The sequence below is a fragment of the Dreissena polymorpha genome, chromosome 1, assembly GCF_020536995.1.
Source record: "Dreissena polymorpha isolate Duluth1 chromosome 1, UMN_Dpol_1.0, whole genome shotgun sequence".
Lineage (NCBI taxonomy): Eukaryota > Metazoa > Mollusca > Bivalvia > Myida > Dreissenidae > Dreissena > Dreissena polymorpha.
The window spans coordinates 11,373,296-11,397,534 of record NC_068355.1 but is presented as its reverse complement, the minus strand read 5'-3'; the positions used below and the strand labels follow the sequence as shown (position 1 = coordinate 11,397,534).

At 33.0% G+C, this 24,239-nt stretch overlaps 1 protein-coding gene across 4 annotated transcripts in view; it reads left to right on the top strand.

The window, feature by feature from the left end:
• Positions 1 to 2,063: 2,063 nt before the first annotated feature.
• Positions 2,064 to 24,239, top strand: part of LOC127871050 (uncharacterized) — a 77,941-nt gene continuing 55,765 nt past the window's right edge. For 2 of the 4 annotated variants that reach the window (XM_052413698.1, XM_052413678.1), the window contains exon 1: positions 2,064 to 2,273. The gene's annotated coding sequence lies outside the window, so the exon portion shown is untranslated. Of the gene's footprint in view, positions 2,274 to 9,411; positions 9,534 to 18,593; positions 18,768 to 24,239 lie in introns of those variants that run through there. The other 2 variants (XM_052413692.1, XM_052413686.1) reach the window with 2 other exon arrangements.

Genomic DNA, 24,239 nt, shown 5'->3' with positions numbered 1-24,239 from the left:
AAAACAAGGGTCCAAGTCTTCAGGGTCCAAATGTATAGAAAATCTCTGATTGCATTTCGTTAAGACGGAAATGTATGATTGATATCATAAAGTATGCCACGTTTTGGTAAATTTACAAAATTTTAAACAATTGTTTCAGATTAGAACATTTTCTTTGAAGTTATGATATTTGTGAGGAAACAGTAATACTGAATATTAACCATGCTCTAAAATTATTATATGCATCTTTTGACGATTTAAAAACCTGAAAATTTTAGAGCGTTGCAAGCCAGAACGATTGAATATTTTGGAGAGTTATGTTGTTTTTGTAATATTTTGTGACACTACGAGGATTGCTTATATAAAGTATAATATACATCAATAATTGTAAGAGCACGGATTGCCGAGTTGTCTAAGAGTTAGACTTTTACTCCAGGGTTCAGTTGTTCGAGCCCAGTTGAGGGTTACTTTTTTTCTTTCTTTAATTTTATTCTTGTTTTTTTTACTGGAGCTTTTTAGATCCAATGTTTACATTTATCAATATAAAAAAGCATGAAATGACAAGCATCAATATCTGCCAAAATCTGTGAAAAGGCCCCTTTAAGAAAACATGATTTTGGGTTTTAAAAAAAACTACACCTCTCATTTACATCCGATCATGTATTAAGAAATCATCAATTATGTATATTGCATGAAAACATTTGAGCCATGCTCTGTGAAAAAGGGGTTTAATGCATGTGTGTAAAGTGTCGTCCCAGATCAGCCTGTGCAGTCCACACAGGCTAATCAGAGGCGACACTTTCTGCCTAAACTTGATTTTTGCTAAGAAAAGGCTTTCTTGAAAAGAAAAATAGCATAAAGCGGAAAGTGTCGTCCCTTATTAGCTTGTGTGGACTGCACAGGCTAAGCTGGGAAGACACTTTACACAAATGCATGAAACCGCTTTTTCACAGAGCACAGCCCATTTAATTAGCTTTTCATCTCATTGTTGTATATGATTTCAAACCAATGTTAGCTCACCCTGCCTACTGGAATCCAAATACAGAAAATGAAAGCCAGATGGCTTATAATGTGTCACTTTCAAAAGCGTTTTGGAGACATTTCTACTTGTCTAATCAACCTGAAATGTTGTATGTGTGAAAAAAATAAATTACTTATAATGTAAATGTTTTTTCCAATGTCCCACATTTTTATGTCCCCCTTTATGTCCCCCACCACTATAGTGGGGGACATATTGTTTTTGCCCTGTCTGTTGGTTTGTTGATTTGTTTTTTTGTTTTGTTTGTGCAAACTTTAACATTTGCCATAACTTTTGCAATATTGAAGATAGCATCTACATATTTGGCATGCATGTGTACCTCATGGAGCTGCACATTTGAGTGGTGAAAGGTCAAGGTAGAGGTCATCCTTCTAGGTCAAAGGTCAAATATATGGGTCAAAATTGCTCATTCAATGTACACTTTTGCAATATTGAAGATAGATACTTGATATTTGGCACGCATGTGTATCTCATGGAGCTGCACATTTTGAGTTGTGAAAGGTCAAGGTCATCCTTCAAGGTCAAAGGTCAAATATAGGGGGACATAGTGTTTAACAAACACATCGCGTGTTTTGAAATATACCATTTCTGCTCCAATTATTGGCCCTTAAGTTATTCTTTTGTTTTAGATATACATCCTTTAGAGAATTTCATTAACACATATTAAGTTGAAATAATGATTGTGTCACATTGTTATTGTCCATAGAATAATAAAATGATTTAAGAATGAAATTTTAAACCAGAAAAAACATACGAGTGGAATTTCCATGCTTATCATGTTCATATTTATTTAAATAGTTAGTTTTTCAGCAGCAAAATTTGTTTGATTTTTATGGTAGAGCATTAAGAAAGTATTCAGATGCATGTTATATTCAATAATGTGTGTGTGTTCCATTAAATGATCATATAATTATAGGCCCGTAAAATATCACGGACTTCATTTGTTCCAAGGGCTGTAATTTCGTGGGCTATAAAGTACTTATCCAAGTAGTGGTATTATCTCAATTTTCTTCACCCAAGTCTATTTGCATAAGCCATCAATATTTAAGTTAGATTTTGAAAGGGTAGTCAAGGTTATATCGTAAACTCGCCTGTTTATCTTAATGATTTACTTAGAGTTTGAAAATTCAAACAAAGAACTTTAGGAGCAAAAGTTTAAATAAGTGTTCAAGATATTTACGTTAATCTTGTACAGAAGCCTACGTTTAAGAGGACAAAGGATGGAGACATATATTTCTATAGTGACCATATTCAAGTGAGTATTTTGTTTGTTTTTTAACAATGTACGTGGAGTTGTTTTGATTTAATATTCTTTTGAGATAGTGGTGTTGTGTGTTTTAGTTATTGTAGGGTTAAATGTTTGGTTTTACTTGTTTTATTGAGAGATTCAGATGCATTATAAAATATATTAAATAAAAAAAATCTGCATGAACAGTATTAGTATTAGTAAATGCTTTAGAAAATTACATATAATGTATATATTTATCATTGTTTCAATTATATTAAAGGGGCATGGAGGTTGACTCTTCAAAGCTCTTTTTATAATCAATATATTTACTTAAATCAATTTTCTTATTCGTAAATTGTTTTTAAAACCTAATCTTTCTTTATACTGAGTAGTTACGTAATATTGTTGTTAATAACTTATGTGAATTATTCTTTATTCTTATCATGAAACGTTTTCAACAATAATTGTGTATTTTACTGAAACTTTAAGGCCTGTCAGTAGCTTGGGAAAAAAACAACTTGGACCTGTGCAAAACTTTCATGAACAGTTCATGCACAACCAATGGCTGATTAATTTGTTCATGAACTTAAGTTAATTTGTTTCTGTACCAATGCTAATGATTAAAAACTCCAACAGTCAGTTTTGTTCATCAATGTTTCATGAACTAAATTTATTTACACAATAACCAGTTTGTGAACTTAAGTTCAAAAATAAAAGTGATTACCTGCTTTTTGTGAACTGTTCATGAATTATGTCATGAATAAGTCCACATACTAATAGTTTATTAAGCAACAATATGACAATAATTATTATTTGTTATAATTAATAGGAAAACAAATATTTTATATTTGTGAAATGACCACATTTTAAACATGATCCAGGACATTTTTAGTTCATTAACAAAATGTTCATGAAAATGTAGTAAAGTTAATGAGATACTTGGTTAATTACTTCACTGTTCATGAAATTGAAAAAGTGAGCCATTTTTGGTGAAGTTATGAGCTGTTAATAAACCATATTTAAGCTGTTTATAACCAGTGCATAAAATATTGTTAGAGTTAATTGCACTGTTTGGCTTTGCATAAATGGTGATAACAGAACAGGGGACTTAAGTAACAGTCTTAGAGCAGACCCAATACCCTCTATATGATTGTGACAAAAGATGGAGCTTGTTTTTATAGAAAAATTTGCCACTGGACCAATACTGTGTTGCTCTTTGTAGAATCTGTTTTTTTAAGATTATTACTTACTATTATAAGAAACGGGTGTAAATGTTGAAAATTGTAGGCTGAATATAAATAGTTACAGGGTTAGTTGCGGTATCGCCCCGATATGGTTTTCCACAGAAATGTATATCCCGTATCGGGTCAGTAATAAACCCTGTAACGATTATATCACGCCAACTTCTTTCCATCTCATCTCATCAAATTAACAAATTTGAATGTTTCTACTGCCCCATATAGTTTCTACTGCCCCATATAGTCTACTGACACCATATAGAATATATGGGGTCAGCATGTGACGTCAAACAGCCAATGAGAGAAGAGTATTTTGTAGATGGCGTGATATAGCCAAATACAAAACCTAGGTTATAAGACAATAGTATAATGTATGTTTTGTTACAGCAATTTGATAAATGTCTAGAAAAAGCTTGTTATATTATTTTATTTTTTTAAGAAAATGTTACGCCGTTTAAGAAACTCATGTGTAGACCTTAGTTTTAAATGAGAATTAGCGTTTAACTTCATTAAAAAATTTTATAGTATTAAAGTGGGTATGCACGATTTTGTCAAATATATTTATGTATTTATATAAAATGTGTAAAAAAACTTATATATATATTTCAATATAAATTAAAGTTAAGAAGAACATGTGGCGAAAAATGCGAAATAAGCCAGATATTTAATTCTGAAATTAAAAATGTCTGTACAGTCAAATTTGCCAGCATGTATATCATGCATGTACGATGTGAATCTAAATTTAGTTTGAGTGCAGATACGTTCATACAACACAGTTTTAGGACACAGGATCATGAAACTTCATAAGTACATTGATCATGACTGGCGGATGACCCCTAATAATATTCAGGTCAGTAGGTCAAAGGTCAAGGTCACAGTGACTTGAAACAGTAAAATGGTTTCCAGATTGATCATGACTGGCATATGATCCCTATTGATTTTCAGGTCACTAGGTCAAGGTCACAGTGACTTAAAACAGTAAAATAATTTCCGGATGATAACTCAACAATGCTTAGGCCTAGGATCATGAAACTTCATAGGTACATTGATCATGACTGTCAGATGACCCCTATTGATTTTCAGGTCAAACGTCAAGGTCATAGTAACTCGAAACAGTAAAATGGTTTCCGGATGATAACTTAAGAACGCTTAAGCCTAGGATCATGAAACTTCATAGGAACATTGATCATGACTGGCAGATGATCCCTATTGATTTTCATTTCACTAGGGCAAAGGTCAAAGTGACTCGAAACAGTAAAATGTTTTCCAGATGATATCTTAACAATGCTTAGGCCTAGGATCATGAAACTTCATAGGTACATTGATCATGCCTGGCAGATGACCCTATTGATTTTCAGGTCACTAAGTCGAAGGTCAAGGTCACACACTCTAACGTGTTCGCACAATGGCTGCCACTACAACTGACAGCCCATTTGGGGGGCATGTGTGTTTTACAAACAGCCCTTGTTTATAAATTATTTTGTCATTTTATAACATTGTTAACAGTTTTAAAAAGCCATTTATTCTTAATGTATAATGCAACTTTTAATTTTCTTTTTTAATTATGCAGTTAATGTTATAAAACTTAAGTACATAAACTGTCATGGTTACAATTACAAATGTAATTGAGATTGGGGAAAATAAGAGTATTATTGCTATATTTTTGATATACAAAAAAGCCATTTGGCCAGTGATATAAAATCATATTTTTGCCATTCGACCTAGTCTTAAGAGGACAAATACGACACTTTTATGGAATTATTAACACAAATAATTCCCCTGTTGAATGCAGTCAACAAGATAAATATGTATGTAACCATAAAATCAGGAGTGGTTTTTATTGTTGCTGGTAATATCCATAATTTATTGGAAACCATCTGCTGGTAGGTATAAATTTTCTGTCAGTATCAAGTGGGACAAAAGACTTAATAATTATTGTGTATAAATTAATGGATTGCTAGAGAATTGCGCTTCTGTTGTAGTTACTGTTGTTATTTTGTAATATTTTTTATAGATCATATCAATAACTATAGATTGATATCCATTATATTCATCATTGACACCACCATTATCACTATTATCATCCTCATCATCATATTTAATTTTTCATATTCAAATAATAAAATGATCATACCATTTATAAGTTATGATCTTTCTTATTGAATTTATTATTAATAATGTTTTGTTAAATATTAAATATATTTATATATATATTTATATATTATATGCTGTGACTGTATCATAAATGGAATAGTCATAGTATTAAATGGTTAACATTTTATAAAACTGTTCATAGAAGTACCTTAGCGCCAATAACTTATTGAAATATTATTTTCAGTGAAAAACGTCAATAGGTCTCATGGACATATAAATGTCCTTTGTTATTAAATAATATGAATATCAGTCCTTTTATAATATTGTTTAATGTTTATAGATAATAATAACCACTAAATGTTGGTTTTGATGATGTCTATTATGCATGTGGATCACTTAGCTGTAAGTCATCCAGTGTTTTATTTTCCTGTTAATTGCTTTTAAAAGGAATTATAAGTCTTCAGTTCCTTTGAAGTAACTTGTAATGTTGTTTTTTGCTATAAGAATAGTTTTTTATATAGATGAACAACATATTCATGCAAAATGCATCACAAGTTTCCATGGCAATTTAGCAAACAAAGGAGTGTTTCAGGTAGATAATGTATTTATTTTTTTATAACATTCTAGATAAAATTGTTTAGGTCTCTTCAGTTCAGTTTAGCTCTCTTTCCTTGCAATTTGCATAAAGAGACAATGTTTGTATTGCCTAACATCTTTGAAACAAAATAATGACTATTCTTATTGATTTCAGTGTTTCAACATATTCAAATGTAATTTTCTTGTGTTTTCATTTTCTATTATTGTTCCTTATTTAAGCTTTTTTTTTAACTCAAGTGGTGTTTATAAAAAAAAAGTATTTGAAAATAGTATTTCAATTAATGCATATGATCTGATTCTTTGAGTGGTTGTTTGTGACAGGATTTGTGTAGCAAGTGTTTGTGTGGCATGATTTGTGTAGCAGGTGTGTGTGATGGGATTTGTGTAACAGGTTTGTGTGGCAGGATTTGTTTAGCAGATGTGTGTGGCAGGATTTGTGTAGCAGGTGTGTGTGGCAGGATTTTTGTAGCAGGTGTGTGTGGCAAGATTTGTGTAGCAGATGAGTGTGACAGGATTTGTGTAGCAGGTGTGTGTGGCAGTATTTGTGTAGCAGGTGTGTGTGACAGGATTTGTGTAGAAGGTGGGTGTGTGACAGGATTTGTGCAGCAGGTGTGTGTGACAGGATTTGTGTAGCAGGTATTTGCGACAGGATTTGTGTACTAGGTTTGTATGACATGATTTTTTGAGTGATTGTGTGTGGCAGGATTTGTGTAACAGGTGTGTGTGGCAGGATTTGTATAGCAGGTGTGTGTGACAGGATTTGTGTAGCAGATGTGTGTGACAGGAATTGTGTAGCAGATGTGTGTGACAGGATTTGTGTAGCAGGTGTGTGTGACAGGATTTGTGTATTAGGTGTGTGACATGATTTGTGCAGCAGGTGTGTGTGACAGGATTTGTGTAGCAGGTATTTGTGACAGGATTTGTGTACCAGGTTTGTATGACATGATATTTTGAGTGATTGTGTGTGGCAGGATGTGTGTAGCAGGTGTGTGTGGCAGGATTTGTGTAGCAGATGTGTGTGTGACAGGATTTTTTGTTACAGGTGTGTGTGTGACAGGATTTATGTAGCAGGTGTGTGTGACAGAATTTATATAGCAGGTGTGTGAAACAGGATTTGTGTAGTAGTTGTGTGTGACAGGATTTGTGTAGCAGGTTTGTAAAACAGGATTTGTGTAACAAGTGTGTGTGACAGGATTTGAGTAGCAGGTGTGTGTGACAGGATTTGTGTTCCAGGTTTATATGACATGATTTTTTGAGTGAATGTGTGTGACATAATGTTTTGAGTAGTTGTGTGTGACAGGATTTGTGTATCAGGTGAGTGTGACAGGATTTATGTAGCAGGTGTGTGGAACAAGATTTGTGTAGCAAGTGTGTGTGACAGGATTTGAGTAGCAGGTGTGTGTGACATGATTTGTGTAGCAGGTGTGTGTGTGTGACAGGATTTGTGTAGCAGTTTTGTGTGTGTGGCAGGATTTGTGTTGCAGGTGTGTGTGACATGATTTGTGTTGCAGGTGTGTGTGACATGATTTGTGTTGCAGGTGTGTGTGACATGATTTGTGTTGCAGGTGCGTGACCGCTTTTGTGTAGCAGGTGTGTGTGACATGATTTGTGTAGTAGGTGTGTGTGACAGGATTTGTGTAGCAGATATGTGTGACAAGATTTGTATAGCAGGTGTGTGTGACATGATTTGTGTTGCAGGTGTGTGTGACATGATTTGTGTTGCAGGTGTGTGTGACATGATTTGTGTTGCAGGTGCGTGACAGCATTTGTGTAGCAGGTGTGTTTGACATGATTTGTGTAGTAGGTGTGTGTGACAGGATTTGTGTAGCAGGTATGTGCAACTGGATTTGTGTTTTGTGGGGATTTGTGTTGCAGGTGTGTGTGACAGAATTTGAAGCTCGTGTGTGTGTGACAGAACATTTGCCGCTGCCAATGTAAGTGGCCAAATATTTGAGCAGGTTTGTGTGACATCATATTTGGAACAGGTTTGTGTGTTTGTGACAGAATATTTTGAGCAGGTGTGTGTGTTACAGAATATTTGGAACAGGTTTGTGTGTGACAGAATATTAAGAACAGGTGTGTTTGTTTGAATATTTGAAGCATGTAAGCGTGCGCAGGTGTGTGTGACAGAATATTAAGAACAGGTGTGTTTGTAAGAATATTTGAAGCATGTGTGTGTGACAGAATTATTTGTGCAGGTGTGTGTGATGGAATATTTGGAGCGGGTGTGTGTGTGTATGACATAATTATTGGAGCAGGTGTGTGTGTGTGTGTGTGCGTGCGTGCGTTCGTGTGTGACAGAATATTTGGAGCATGTGTGTGTGACAGAATATTTGGAATGGAATTGTGTTTGACAAGATTTTTGGAGCCGGTTTGTTTTGAATGATTAAAAAATGGAGGGGCTATGTTATAATATTCTTGGTTTGGATTTTTGTGACATGATTTTTTTTAGCAGGTGTGTGAAACAAGATTTTAAAGCATATTTGTGTAACAGGATTTTTGGAAAAGATACATGTGACTAGAGTTCTCAAGTAAGATTGTGTGAAATAATTTTTGCAGAGAGTGCATTTGAAATGCTTTTTGGAGCAGGTGATTTGTACATTATTTTAGAAGAGGGTGTTTTGTGCAATAAGGACATTTTATGCCAAGTACTTTTGGATAGACAATGTACGTATACTTTCATATCTTTATCCAATGATTGATATTTAAAATGGTTTTTTTATTCATCTTTACAATTTGCAAAATTACCTTAACGAAAATTATGTTGAAGGAATGGGAAACGCTTCATATTTGTGTGCATTTATATAATTAAGGACATATGTGAAATAATTATTTAGGTTTGTGACATTAAAATTTGGCAAAATGGCTACTAATTTAATCACAAAAGTAAATGATTATTGGCAGGACAGAACATTTTTTCATTAAATAATTACTTGTGTAACTTCCTTATTAATCCTACATAATAGAATTAAAAGTTATATTGAGGAAGATAAGTACATGTATTAGTTCCTTGCTTTTATATTTATCAGCAATTTATTATTTGGGCTATTCACCTGTTTATGGCACTCATACATTTAAATTTATGATCCTAGTTTTTGTGATATTTGATCTAGCCTGTTGCCTGGGTGATTTACCAATATCTATATTTATATTTACTCAGAGGTTAAAGAATTTCCGGTTTCTGCTTTTTTATTCAGGTACTTATAATACCTTCCATCGGGGACCATAGGGTATTAGCTCTAATGATAACAGTTTAAAACTGAGCCGTGATAGATTTATTTGTGGTCGCATTTTGACTTCTACGCATTATAACATTTTGACAACACTAATAATATTTGTGGTTAATTTGATAAAAGTGGTAAGCATTTATGTTATTTCTCTGGCTTGTATGATTTATTTTGAATTATTTTGGATTGATAATAGAAATAGAAATAAAAGGGTTAAAATGGTAATTTATTACTGCTTACGTTTTGTATGTTTTAGTAAGTTTTTTAGTTTTTGCTTTAGAATATTTGTTGTTGTTGTATCTTTGTGCAAACTGGACAGGGTTTTGAACAGGTTACTCATATGTTGGACTCCGAGTATAGTCTTACATATTATAGACTTCAGTTCTCCAAAACTCCATGATACTTGCTTTTGTGACATCTGGTTTATGCTTGATCGAGTTCAAATAAATTTTTCGTAAACTCTGATGTATAAATAGGGGACAAAAGGGGACCCCATAGATAAAAAGGTAAATAAAAACTGGCTTTTCAATTTACATGAATAGAAATTAGGCTTCCATTGAAATTGAGAGACTTTTAAGTATGTTTAAGTGTAGGGTTACAGCGTGGTGAAGCGCTTCTATATTTGTAAGTCGAAATGTACATATTTTAACAAAGGGCCCAAACTTCCTGTCTATGTTTAAAGGTGCTGTAAACTGAATGACTTGTGCATCATGTGACTCGGGAGTTCAAACTCTGTTCTGTTAATTTTCTGTTATTGTTTGGCTAATCGTCAGTCATGGAAGTAAGTAATTGTTTTTCTCATGTTTTTTGTTGTTTAAAAATAGAATAATTAGGAAAATAAAAAATCAGAATTATGCAAACCATTTTTAGCATTTTAATCAATTTCTTATCTTTATGAATTATAAAATTTGTTAATAAAATCCAAAATAATGTATTAATTTAAAAGAATATTTGTTAAGAAATAGGTAATTTGTTCTCTAGCCTGTAAACTTTTTTTTCAGTTTTTGACTGTGTATGGATTTAATTGAGGTGTTACTAAGTTTTTTAGTTTTCAACATTTTTCTTAACTAATTATTTCATAAAAGAGCTTTACTGTATCATGCAATAGCTAAAGAATAAAAATAGTTGCAAGAAAAAATGTGTAGGCTTTCAGTTGAGGTTGATCAGAATTTCAGTTGTCTTTTATTTGTGTCAGGTGCCATATTTAATATATTGTATACAGATTGTCTTAATTTTTATAAAGAATAGTTTTAGTAAATTAAAAATTTCTCTAGAATGATGTCTAAGAACTTTAACATTTATTTTTTTCTAAATTGTTTATATAACGATAACAATAAATATAGAATCTTGGCCTAGCAATATGCATTTCCTTCCTTGTTAAAAAAAATGCACCTATTGAATATTGGACTTTCGAATGGTCATGTATTTCATTTCTGATAAGTTACCCCTAAAGAAGTGCTCTATCTCCTATTCTCAATTAGGGATGAAAATAACCTGAAACCAAAAATACTTGTTCTTAAATACTGATATAATACTTTTCTTTTTATATGTCCCACTCCACTACAGTAGGGGACATATTGTTTTTGCCCTGTCTGTTGGTTTGTGTGTTTGTTTGTGTCAAACTTTAACATTTTGCCATAACTTTTGCAATATTAAAGAAAGCAACTTAATATTTGGCATGCAGTGTATCTCATGGAGCTGCACATTTTGAGTGATGAAAGGTCAAAGTCAAGGTCATCCTTCAAGGTCAAAGGTCAAAAAAACAAATCCAAGAAAAGTTATAAGCTTCAAAGGAAGATAATTATCTGAACCTGCCAAATGATAATTTTTTTTTAATAAATCAAAGCGGCGCAGTAGGGGACATTGTGTTTCTGACAAACACATTTCTTGTTTTAAACATTTATTTATTATTTATTTTATCATAAGAGTACTGTCTTAATTGATATTATTTTATATGGGAGTTTGTTTTTGGTATGTTAATTATCCAGCACATGTGGGACATACTGCCACAGACAACTGTCTGTCTGTCAATAGACACAAAAGTGTGCCATGAAGTACTTTAACAGTTTTTAAAGCACAACATTCACACCTGCATGCATTGTTCCTAATCGTATATTTCATCTGCTTGTGTATAATCCATTGTTAAAAATTGCTCAAGTTAATGCCCCTTGTCTACCTATAATTATTTCTGCGACAAGCTGCATTGCAAGGGGGGACTACTAATTACTAGTAATTACTACAGTAACATTCTCTAGTTTCCATCAATGTTTTCTCCCTATAAATCATCCCAGGTTGAAGCAATCTCCCAGCTTGCAGGGTATTTTCTTCCCTTTCACCTATGCATATACCGGTGATATAAAAGAGTGTCACCATAACTAACGTTATTTATACTAACTGATAATAAGGTTCTACAACCTTTTATATATGATAAGCACAAGACTGAATGGGCTGTGCTCTGTGAAAAGGGGTTTTAATGCATATTTGTATTGTGTCGTTCCAGATAAGCCTGTGCAGTCCGCACTGGCTAATCAAGGAAGACACTTTCTGCTTTTATGGTATTTTTTTGTTTAAAGATAGTCCGTTCTTAGCAAACAATCAAGTTTAGGCAGAGAGTGTCGTCCCTGAATAGCCTGTGTGTACTGCACAGGCTAATCTGGCACAACACCTTAAGCACATGCATTAAACCCGCTTTTTTTAGAGCATTGCCAAATTTATATCATCAACATATTTTCCGCTTATCTACTATGAAGTTTACATTAATGTCCATCATTTAAAACATTAAATGTATTCACATAGATGGCAAATAAAGACTTTTATTAAAACTTGTTTTAAAATCTAGGAAACTTACATTTAGGTTTGCCCAAGTAATTTCTTGTAATAAGTGATTATTATGCCTCTGGGATTTGTAATTATTTACTTGTTTATTATTAACCTTTACAAGGTTCATGTTGTCTTTAAAGTTACCAAAATGGCCTTCATCAAAATAAAATAACTATGTTTTGTAACATTTATTTCACAATAAATACACTACCATTTACTTACATAATACTGTTTTGTTTCCTCATTTGATGGCCTGATTTAAAACAATCCGTTCCCATTGAAATCAAAATGAATTTTCACAACTTATCACTTTTTTTAATTTTATAATATTTTTCCTCTAAGCCCGGCTGTTTTTGGAGAAAACCCGAGGTATTGTCATAGCCAGCTCGGCGTCTGCCGTCTGCCGTCCGCGTCGTTCTAAAACCTTAACATTGGCTCTAAAATCAAAGTGCTTCCACCTTCTAAACTTTGAAACTTCATATGTATCTGCACCTTGATGAGTTCTACACGCCACACCCATTTTTGGGTCACTAGGTCAAAGGTCACTGTGGCCTCTAATATAAAACTTTAACATAATGCTCTAAAATCAAAGTGCTTCCACCTACAATTTTGAAACTTCATATGTAGATGCACCTTAATGAGTTCTACACGCCACACCCATTTTTGGGTCACTAGGTCAAAGGTCAAGGTCACTGTGACCTCTAATATAAAATTTTAACAAAGGCTCTAAAATCAACGTGCTTCCACCTGCAACTTAGAAACTTCCTATGTAGATGAGTTCTTCTCGCCCCTTACCTTTCTTCCTTTTCTTCTGACAAGCTTTCAGTTATTCAAAATTGCACCCACAGCCGAGCGTTGGCACCCGCTATGCGGTGCTCTCGTTCATTAGTTGCATTAGGTCTTTTGATTTGAATATAAATCATCACTTTTCCCAATATATATTTTGTCATAAACATTCAAATCTGTCTGAATTGTAGGAGTTGAAGACAATATCATTAAGTTGGCAATCACACACCGGTATGAAATATACCTAGTGATTGGGTGGTCCCAGGTCCCCCTCTCTTTTCAAACACTCCAGAACTGGTTCTTCCCAGAAAATTATACTGTAAATAGTATTGTAAATATAGGCCCAAGGCTTTTGATGCAATCAAAGTTTATATTCCCCTGTACCACTTAAATATGTATTTTGTAGTCCCTTAGAAAGGTAAATGTTGTTAACCCTTTGCATGCTGGGAAATTTGTCGTCTGCTAAAATGTCGTCTGCTAAATTTCTAAAATTAGCATTTTCTTCAATTTTTTTTCAAAGAATACTATCAGAATAGCAAACAGTTTGGATCCTGGTGAGACGCCACGTTCTGTGTCGTCTCATCTGGATCCAAACCGTTTGCAAAGGCCTTTAAAATTCGGTTCCCGCACTGAAAGGGTTAAAGACCTTTCTTACTAGGTTCAAGTTTTAGTGGTTTTAACTCTAAGCCTTAGATACTGATGAGCAGCAAACAGCATAAAACCTGAACAGACTGCAAGTTACTCACAGGATGTTTGTTCTGGTTTTATGCTGTTTGCACATAGCCATTTTCTCTTTGCCTCTGAGTGGGAAAGGGTTAATAGGTTTAATCTAAGACAAACTTCAGTAATTGAAGAGGAAATGTACTGATGGCTGAAGATGCTTTATGTTTTAAAATTATATTTTACATATTGAATCCCAGAATAGGTATAATAATAAGTCCACTTTGACTCATGTCCACATCAAATCAGCAATGCTGATAAGCATATTAATGTATCATTCTAATTACTTTTTTCGTTACATACCTTTGATGGGCCGACAAAACATGTAAATAATTGATGATTTTGCTGCAATTAGATTTGTTAAGTCAAGCTGGATAAGCCACTTTGCGTGCTTATCTCCTATATATCTTCACTATCTATATTCTTTATTGGGCATTTGATGGGAATGTATATATTAAGGTGGTGCGTAAACATGGTTGGAATGTTTAAGGGACTTGTAAATCGATTTAAATCATTTCCAACTGTTTTTCACATAATGGAACAATGAAAGAACAGAGTGGACAACAGGAAGACAACTAACACTGCAGAAATACACATGCACCTTTACGTAAATAAGTAAATTACAATTTAGTTGAAAAGCACCAATAATATACAATAATAAATACCAAACTCAAATAAATACTCAAACAATAGTGAATAATATTAAATATTGTATACAATATCATCCAACAGGCAAACACTGTTAAATGTTAAAACTATTTTATACAAAAGAGAATCTGCACTTTGCATGTGATTTCGAATTTTCCAAAGTACATGTGATTTTGTATTAATTGAAATTATCTTGTTAACAACAGCTGGGAAGGAGTATAAACTTGTTTGTGACTAACCCTCATCCATATAGTCTTAAGCCATCTATTAAAATATATGAACTTGTTACTGGCCCTCTGACATTTTTAATTCCGAGTATCATCAGCTTAATGTTCATACATTATTTTAGTAAACTTTCACTGAGGACAAAACAGCTTAATTTTCCTGGCTGTGCAAAAATTTGGGCGTCATCTATATGCTATAAGTGTCATCCAATATTAGCCTGTGCAGTCGGCACAGGCTAATCAGGGGTGACACTTTCTGTCTAAACTGGATTTTTATCAAAAAGATTCTTCTTTTTAACGAAAAAAAACATAAAGGCGCAAAGTGTCGTCCCTGATTAGTCTGTTCAAACTGCACAGGCTAATCTGGGATGACACTTTACACACATGCATTAGTCCCAGTTTTACTATAGTGAGGCTCAGCATATAATCCTCTGTGTCCTCCTAGAAGGGAGAGGACCAACAGTGACAATTGAGTGTAACAACAGATCAGCTGTCACAGCAACCATGAGGAGCGAATCATGCGAGGACCGAGTTTCCAAACTGTAGATTGGTAGATAGCAGATCGGCAGAGTGGGCTGGCACTTTCCAATGCCATGTTTTCCAATAGTCAACGAAGATGCTAGGCCTCCCTACTATGTCACGGCGGTTTGGAACCGACCAACGTTCATGGGGGGAGAACATTACTCTTTAATAACTGAGTGATTGACATTATAACTTTCAGTTTTCATTTTTCATTGGTCGCTTTAATTTATTGGATTCTCCGTTACGCTCTGGCATGATTTGTATCAAATTTTGTGCACTTTATTTATGTAATGGATATCAATGTAAGTAAATGAACGCCTTTTTGATTCTATTACTTTAATTGATTTTGAAATTAATAATATATTATTTATATATATTATAAACAATACCATATCATATTTGTACAGTTAAAAGGTTTAAAAAAATTTTTTTACTAAGCTTGTTAAATATTTAATTAAATTAATTTAAGACAGTTCATAGATATAAATATAGATATGGTACAGAATCATTTAAGGCATTCACCCGAGTTAACACAAACAGCGCATGTGGTGGAGGCACAATTACTAGGGGTCCTCTTTTAACAAATTAGAGTCTAACTTAATATCACTACAAAACTATGTTGTAAATTAGACTCAAATATTTTGTATATTTTAATTTGCTGTTTTTTCAGCTTGTGCTGATGAGTAAAGTTATTTTTATTTTATAAGCCTTGGTAATCTAATCTTTTTATAGAGTTGCTGGGACTTCTAAAACATTTGAAAACTAAACATACAACTTTATTACTGAAGCTAAATTGTCATCGAGTCTTCAAAGCTGTATTAAGATTCGCACATGTTCAATGTAGTTTTTTACATTTAAGCCATCTGAAAAAAAAGTGATAATATACATTTGTACCGTATTATTCAAATAAACTGAATATGTCTTTGCTTCTCTCTTTGGTTGAAATTTAAGCAACTAAATCCCATTGGTTATTCTTATATTAAGTTATTAATACTACAAGTAACTGTTTTCAATACATTGAGTAAGTCTTGGAATTAAAGAGCATTCTATAGTAATCATATTAAGCACTTAATATTAATTAAACTAGTTTTAAATAAAATGTGAACCAAAAGTGAGACCGCTGTAAACTCCAATAATAAAATTATTAAGAATCTTTGTAAAAATTCAACATAATTAATAAACTTAATCAGAATATTGTTTTAAGCATTAAAAAAAAGATAAAGAAAATGATTTTTATTTACATGGTATCTAACCAAAAAATGTGGAGCTTTACTTTTTAACCCCCCGGAAACTGTTGCATGTTTTTTTAAATATTTTCAGTACTAACCATCCATGAAGAATTGAATTGTGCTTTTTTACATAAGCATATTAAGTTGATGCATTTTTTACAAACATTTTATAGTTTTGGTGAAATAAACATCATTTACTGTCATTGGATTGATACCGTTAAGAAATTGCTTTGAATTTTTTGCTCTGGAGTTAGTTATTCAATGACACTGAGTGGAGAAGTGGGGAATGCAACTATCAGTCAGCTCTTTTCCTTTTTGGTTAGATAGTTCATGCTTCCAAAAAATGTTATGTAACTTTGTAAATAATGAACGGACATAAACAAAAACAGATCAGCCGCATCATACAAATTGCGTTGTATGCCATATGGGGCAGGCGTAGTGGACCAGACCGGCCTGAAATGAAGCGCAATCTGCTTAGGGGCCACACCATATACTATAAAGGCATCCAAGATTTTTTGGACTCATTATCAGACAGGATTATACAGGCTCAACACCAGGGGTGGTATTCCAAAAACATCTTAAGTCATTTCTTAAATAATTTCACTTAAGTTCAAAATTGCAATGTTTTGTATTTCTTAAACTAGATAAGGAATCACGTGTTGTTCTTTTCGTTTTCCCAAAATAACATTGACAAAATGATGTTATTTTGATGTAATTCTTGATGCCAAACTATTGCAATAGGAAATGAAACACTTAAGAAAATTTCCAAATTTAAGGATAATAAAATTTAACTTAAGATGCTTATGGAATACGACGCTGGCTGGATGAATGTGCAAGCTACATATAGCTGTTCCAGAGCTTCACTGGCAGCATTTGGCATAAGACCTTTTTCCGCATGACACAGCTTAAATATATAAATATTTTTATAGTCTATACTTAAATTTAGAGAGTGCAAAATATACATATACATAAATAAATGTACATAATATTTGAGCATTTTTCAGATGGCTCAGTTAAGATTTGAAACAAAAAACATTTAAATTTTCCTAGTGCTAAAGCATTTTATTGGTCATTTTAGTACATATTTTTCTTAAATAATATTTATTTTATTGCAAAAACAAAGCAAACACAATCATGAGGAAAACACATACATTTATATTCAATTAATGCTAGTAAATGTTTTGGTGCATGATCTTGTTTTTAAATTTTATCAAGCGTTCTTTTTTTCTAATAAAAAAGGTATTCTCATTAAATATGCCATAAATCATCCATGTAAATAGCAACAAATAGTTTTTGAGTTTGTTACTGACTCTGTTAAAACATTTCAAAAATTAAATTATAAAACCAATTTATAACACACCTGTTATAATAAATACTCACATGTTTACATGTCATTTCACTATTTCAATTTTTTTTTTTTTAAATAAGTTTATTTGAATCACAATTATGGAAAGGACGTTAATAGGCTGAAAATGCAAACATAACATTTTTTCAGTTTCATTTCTTTATGTGCAAATATAAAATGTGATGCTATATGATTACGTAATAATTGGTTAAAAAATATTTTATATGTATCAAAAAAGTGCATTGGGACTAAACATATTGTTTACACAACCCTCAATTAAATATGACATGTTTATCCTATATTGTTATCGTGCACTTTTAGGAAAACTAATACAGCATTATAAAGATGTACAATATTTGAAAGGTTTTTATGGTGTTTTTTGTATTGAAAGTACAACAGATGGCTGGAAAGCTGAAAGACAGTTGCCATGGGATAGATGGCTTACAAAACATCTTGTTATTGTTGGGAGCATTTGTACATTAAGTATGGAGGAAAGAGCTTTGTTCAAACAATTTACCCCAATCAATACTCTCGAGGAATGATTCCAATTGTTAATCAATGACTCATTATGATATTGATGACAAATAAATACAAAGATGTAGATTGAAGGTTCTTGATATTTTTGCCATGATCGATTTATGTGAGTAACTGATAACATTGCGCACAATGCACGGAGTCCACTTTACAATTGAGTCAAAGCTGTTTACGTTTTGAGACATCGGGAGTTGAATGAGCAGTTGATGGTGCGTCAACTGTTTACATGTGTATACGTTTACCTCTATACCTTTCATGTTTGCCTAAACTTAATGGTAATTGTAGACCCAACGGAGGGATGATAGACAAAAATGGTAGTACATGTAACTTTAATAGGTATATTTGATGTACATGCTGTCACTGTGTACAAGCGGTTGGCCATGCGGTCGTGGTTTAAACCATGTGCTTTCTTTGTCTTTGTTTGTAAGTAAAATATATCTCACTGAAGTTATTGATGTTTTTAAGTTTATAAAAGTGAGCATTTTATCTCATTGGTTTTGTCTGAAGAGAGCTTTATGTGGGATGTTTGTCCAGCATGTAAGTGCTTTGTTTTCAGCTTTATGAGTTAAACTTTAAATTAGCATTTAAGACTCATTGTTTGATAAGTTTGTGACACAATTGAGTATGTTTCATCCTAGGTTTATTGTTTTATTTATTTATATGAACTGTCCTATGTAATTTGTGTAAGCCTTTGTTTGGATTGATTAAACTTTGTTATCTGATGTCTGAAACCACAAAGTTTAAGAATTTAAGTGTAAATCTTAAATATGTAATTGACACCATTTTTTTTAAAAATATATATTAAAACATACCATATAATTTCAAATTAACAAAAGGAGAACCAGGTAGGTAAAAACAAGATGGGATTTAATAGCTTACTTGCGTATACACAGTGTTTCTGTAATATTGAGTCATTCCGTTTTTGAATTGTTATTTGGTTTTGCTTTCACATTCTAAATAAAGGTTGCGCATATTCTAACATTCCTATTAATATTAATTGACAGATTTTGAAATGAATTGGCACAAATATTAGCATATAATACTTGCAAAGATGTATGCAAGAATCATGGGACAATTTTAAAGGTCAAGGTCATACTTTGAGGTCAGTGTTAAAAATGGATGCAAAGGTCACAGTTCAGCAATTAATTTCAAAGATCTTAATCTGTGTCAAGACAGTATGTTGTTGCATTTATCGTGTTCACTGTTGGCTCTTGTTAAGTTCAGTTGCATATAAAAGGCAAGGTTGACTGAGACCAAGTTAGTTCCCTGGGTAAAATGAGTGTCTTTGCGACAAATAACTCAAATGTTCCCCGTCTAAGGCTTTGACCATGTTTTTTTTTAAATACATGTGGTATAAGTGCAATTGAAGATATAGAAAAAATGAGTTTTGACTGTACATTTTGAATAAATTCAATCTGTAAGTTGACGCTTTACAATCCTGGTCATAGTGATGATACCAAATCACTGATATTCAGGATGATTTGCAATTCCTGATTGATTTTCTAATATTTAATATTTTAGTTGTTTTATTTGATCCCTTAAATGGTGTTGATATTCATTCACTGATTGTAGTGGTATTTAATCACTAATGGCAATGATATTCAGTCACAAATAGTTGTTTATATTCAGTTTCTTGTATGGGATGACATCCATTGCTCACTGATAGTGATGAGATTCCATCACTGATATAGTGATGATATTCAAGCATTGACATACATGTATTATGTTGATATAAAATGCACTACTATAATGATTCAAATTAAAGATTCAACAATTTAAGTAGTGAACTTACAAATTTAAGTTCTGCAAACTTATTACATAAGAAACTGTTACATGCAATACATCACTTCAAAATGGCTTAAAATGTGCATTGGCACTACCTCCAACATGTGCATTGGCACAACCTCCAACATGTGCATTGGCACTACCTCCAACATGTGCATTGGCACTACCATGTGCATTGGCACTACCTTCTGTTCTTAGAGCCACATCCCTGGTGTTGGCTCCATCTCTATTGTTAGAATGCACCTTACTTAGTTGATCGAGTAGCCAATGTTTTTGTTAATTCAGCAATTTGAATTTGTTAACAGCAATAGTTTGATGTCATTAGCAATTTAATTGGATGGAAACTTGCTTGTCACACAATTAAAAAACATTGATTACTTTAAAAAAAACTCCATGTCACAATTTATAAAGGACCTAACATATCCATATAGAATGTGATTGTATGTTTCATTCGGTACATTTGTGGATAAAAATATCTTCACTTAATCGCACTACATTGCCAAATTTTAAAACGAATGCAAAATATGTAAACAACATATACAACCTACATGTATTCACTCTGTAATTTTTCGATGTATTTTAAGAACCTCTGGTCCTTAGCGCCACCCAGAAATTATGATTTTTTTGTTTATATATGCATCTCACATCACATGAAGAGGTGGTGCCAGTGATAAACATCTGAGCTACTCAAACATCACAAAATCTACACACAACGTTTAAGTTTCTTCATGTATAAGTTGCGCAACATTAGTTCTTGTGCGAATCTGCTGGTAAATAAAGCTGACCCATGTATAATCCTTTCAAAATCACACACCATATCAACCGCTATTATTTAAATCAAGCTATCATTGGTTGACATAATGGACTAGCCATGGAATTAGTTGTTTTTTCCAAACCCGGATTATAGTCTTTTGCCTTGGTTTTGCAGAAGTTGATTGTCTTTGTTATGCTACCCACTCATTTCAGTTTTAGTTCTTCAAATTAAAATCATGTCCAGTTGCTGCATATTAAGTGCTAATAACAAAAATATTAGCGAATTTATTGTTTAAATGATATTTGTTGCATAACAAAGTAAATTGTTTACAATAAAATGTTACCATTTCTTTAACATAATATTTTTACTTTTTTTAATCCAAAACTCAAAAAATGCCCAAACAGATTAAAAATCATTTGTTTTTAAATATAAATAGACATTATAATAGTTTATTTAACGTTTAACTGGTTTATCGTTATATGTATAATGTTTACATGTTTATACATATCACATATTATCAGATTCATATTGCTCCTTTTTAAACCAAAGGTTTTATGCTGTTTGCTGCTCATCAGTACCTCAGGGTTGGAAATGAAGCCTTTAAAACTTGTATCTAGTAAGAAAGGTTTTTGATTGAATTAAACTCTCTTGGGGAATACAAATGCATCAAAATACCCATGTGGTAAAGGGTAAAAGCAAGTCCTGACATGACAGACTGACTCCCCAAAAATATCCCTGCATGACAACTGGTTGCGCTGCCAGAAAAGTCATTAGTATTCACATCTGTCTGTCTGTCTGTCCATCCGTGCACAATTTTTGTCCGGGCTATTTCTCAGCAACTAATGATAGGAATTCAATGAAAATTTATGGGAAGCTTCACTACCTGAAGAGGAGATGTGCATATTATCAGCGGGTTCTGGTCGGATGATTTTTCACAGAGTTATGGCCCTTTGAAATTTTCTAAAAAAAATTTATTGTCCCCCCAATTACTGTGCCCTCAAGACGTTGCCTTTTATCTGAATATATAGTGAAAAATTGTGACAAAAAAAACCCTTTGGGGAGCATCACCTGTCTCCGACGGTTTCTTGTTTTATTATAACATTACAAAATTTACTTGCATAATTCATTTGAATAAATACTTAATTTTATGCAATGATGTTTGAACAATAGTAACATTTATTTTCTCCTCAAGAAATTATATCAAAAGTGTTATCCTTAGTTCCATTTTTATTTTAGTCTATGAATGTAATTCTCTTTGATAGTTGCAGACAAATATGTGTTAGTCTCTTAAATCCTTTGAGACTCTGCTTATTGGCTTCCCAAGAATTGTCAAAGACATTTTAATACTTATCAGGCTTTTTATTTATGTCTAGCAATTGCGATTCATTTCTTTTTTCCGACAGAGCGTAAGCCGTTTTCTTACTCTATGTCATATCGCTGTGGCAAAGATGTCTTCATACGTAATTAAATTGCTGGCTTTTATTTACAGATTTTTCTCCCTGATATATGTTTCACTGTAAGGAGAGTAAGAAAAGTGATGGAAAATTGGTCTCAGAAATAGCTATATTGAGACTCCTTTGATTTATTTGGTTCATTTTTTCATATTTTTTAAAAATTATTTCTAAATAAAATCACTTTGTTACATAAATGTTATTTTTGATTATACAGCTTTTATGTCATGTCCTGGATATGTTGTTTTTTTGCAAAATGTAAACGTTTCTGTTTTTTTAGCTCACCTAATTGCTCAGGTGAGCTTTTCTGACCGGTCTTTGTCCGTTGTATGTCCGTCCGTCCATCCGTAAACATTTGCTCGTAAACACTCTAGAGGTCACATTTCTTGTCCCATCTTCATGAAACTTGGTCAAAAGCTTTGCCCCAATAAAATTTCGGGCGAGTTCGAAACTGGGTTGTGCCGGGTCAAAAACTAGGTCACTAGGTCAAAAAAAAAACAAAAAAACTTGTAAACACTGTAGAAGTCACATTTCATGCCCAATCTTCATGTAACTTTGTCAAAATGTTTGCCTTAATGATATGTTGGTCGAGTTCAAAAGTGGTTCCGGTCTGTTGAAAAAAATGACCGCCAGTGGGCGGGGTAGTTTTCCTTATTTGGCTATAGAGAAACCTTGTAAACACTCTAGAAGTCACAATTTTTGCCAAATCATCATGAAAGTTGGTCAAAACATTGGTTTTATTGATATCACTGACGAGTTGGAAAATGGTCCAGATTGGTGAAAAAACATGGCCGCCAATGGGCGGGGCATTTTTCTCTATATGTATATAGTGAAAATATTGTGAACACTCTAGAAGTCACATTTTTGGCCCAATTTTCATGGAATTTGGTCAAAACATTTGTTTCCTTGATATGATAGTTGAGTTCGAAAATGGTTCCAGTCAGTTAAATAACATGGCTGCCGGGGGGGGGGAGTTTTCCTTATTTGGCTATAGAGAAACCTTGTAAACACTCTAGATGTCACAATTTTTGCCCAATCATCATGAAAATTGGTCAAAACATTGGTTTTATTGATATCTCGGACGACTTCGAAAATGGTCCAGATCGGTGAAAAAACATGGCCGCCAGTGGGCGGGGCATTTTTCTCAATATGTATATAGTGAAACATGTGAACACTCTAGAAGTCACATTTTTGGCCCAATTTTCATGAAATTTGGTCAGAACATTTGTTTCCTTGATATGAGAGTTGAGTTCGAAAATGGTTCCGGTCAGTTGAATAACATGGGGGGGGGGCAGTTTTCTTATATTTATAGTAGTAAAAAAAGCTTGTGAACACTCTAGAAATCACATTTTTGCCCAATCATCATGAAACTTAGTACAAATATTGGTTTTATATATATCACATAATTGATGCCATAATTATTGCCCTTAGATTGTCCAAATTTTAATTATATTATACAAAATCCTTGTAAACACTCTAGAGGTCACAATTTTGTTTCAGATTTTATGAATCTTGGTCATAATATTTATTTTTGTAAGCAAAGTTTGATGTTTGGTAAGGGGGGGGGGGGGGGTCAACTCAAAATATAGGTCACCAGGTTAAAGCTTGCAAAAACAAAAACACTCCATATGCCAGAGTTTTGGTTCAATAATGATGAAACTTGACCGGGATGTTTGTCTGGACAATATCTAGGTCAAGTTTGACGTTTGGTAAAGATTGAATGAACTGACTCCTCTCAGGTGAGCAAACTAGGGCCATCTTTTGTGTATATTAAGAACGGATTTTTTATGCCCCCGGTAGGATGGCATATTGCATTTGAACTGTCTGTCAGTCAGTGTGTCTGTCTGTCCGTCCGAAAAAAACTTTAACGTTGGCCATAACTTTTTAAATATTGAAGATAGCACCTTGATATTTGGCATGCATGTGTATCTCATGGAGCTGCACATTTTGAGTAGTAAAATTTCAAGGTGAACATCATCCTTCAAGGTCTAGGGTCGAAAAAACAAAGTCAAGGGAAGT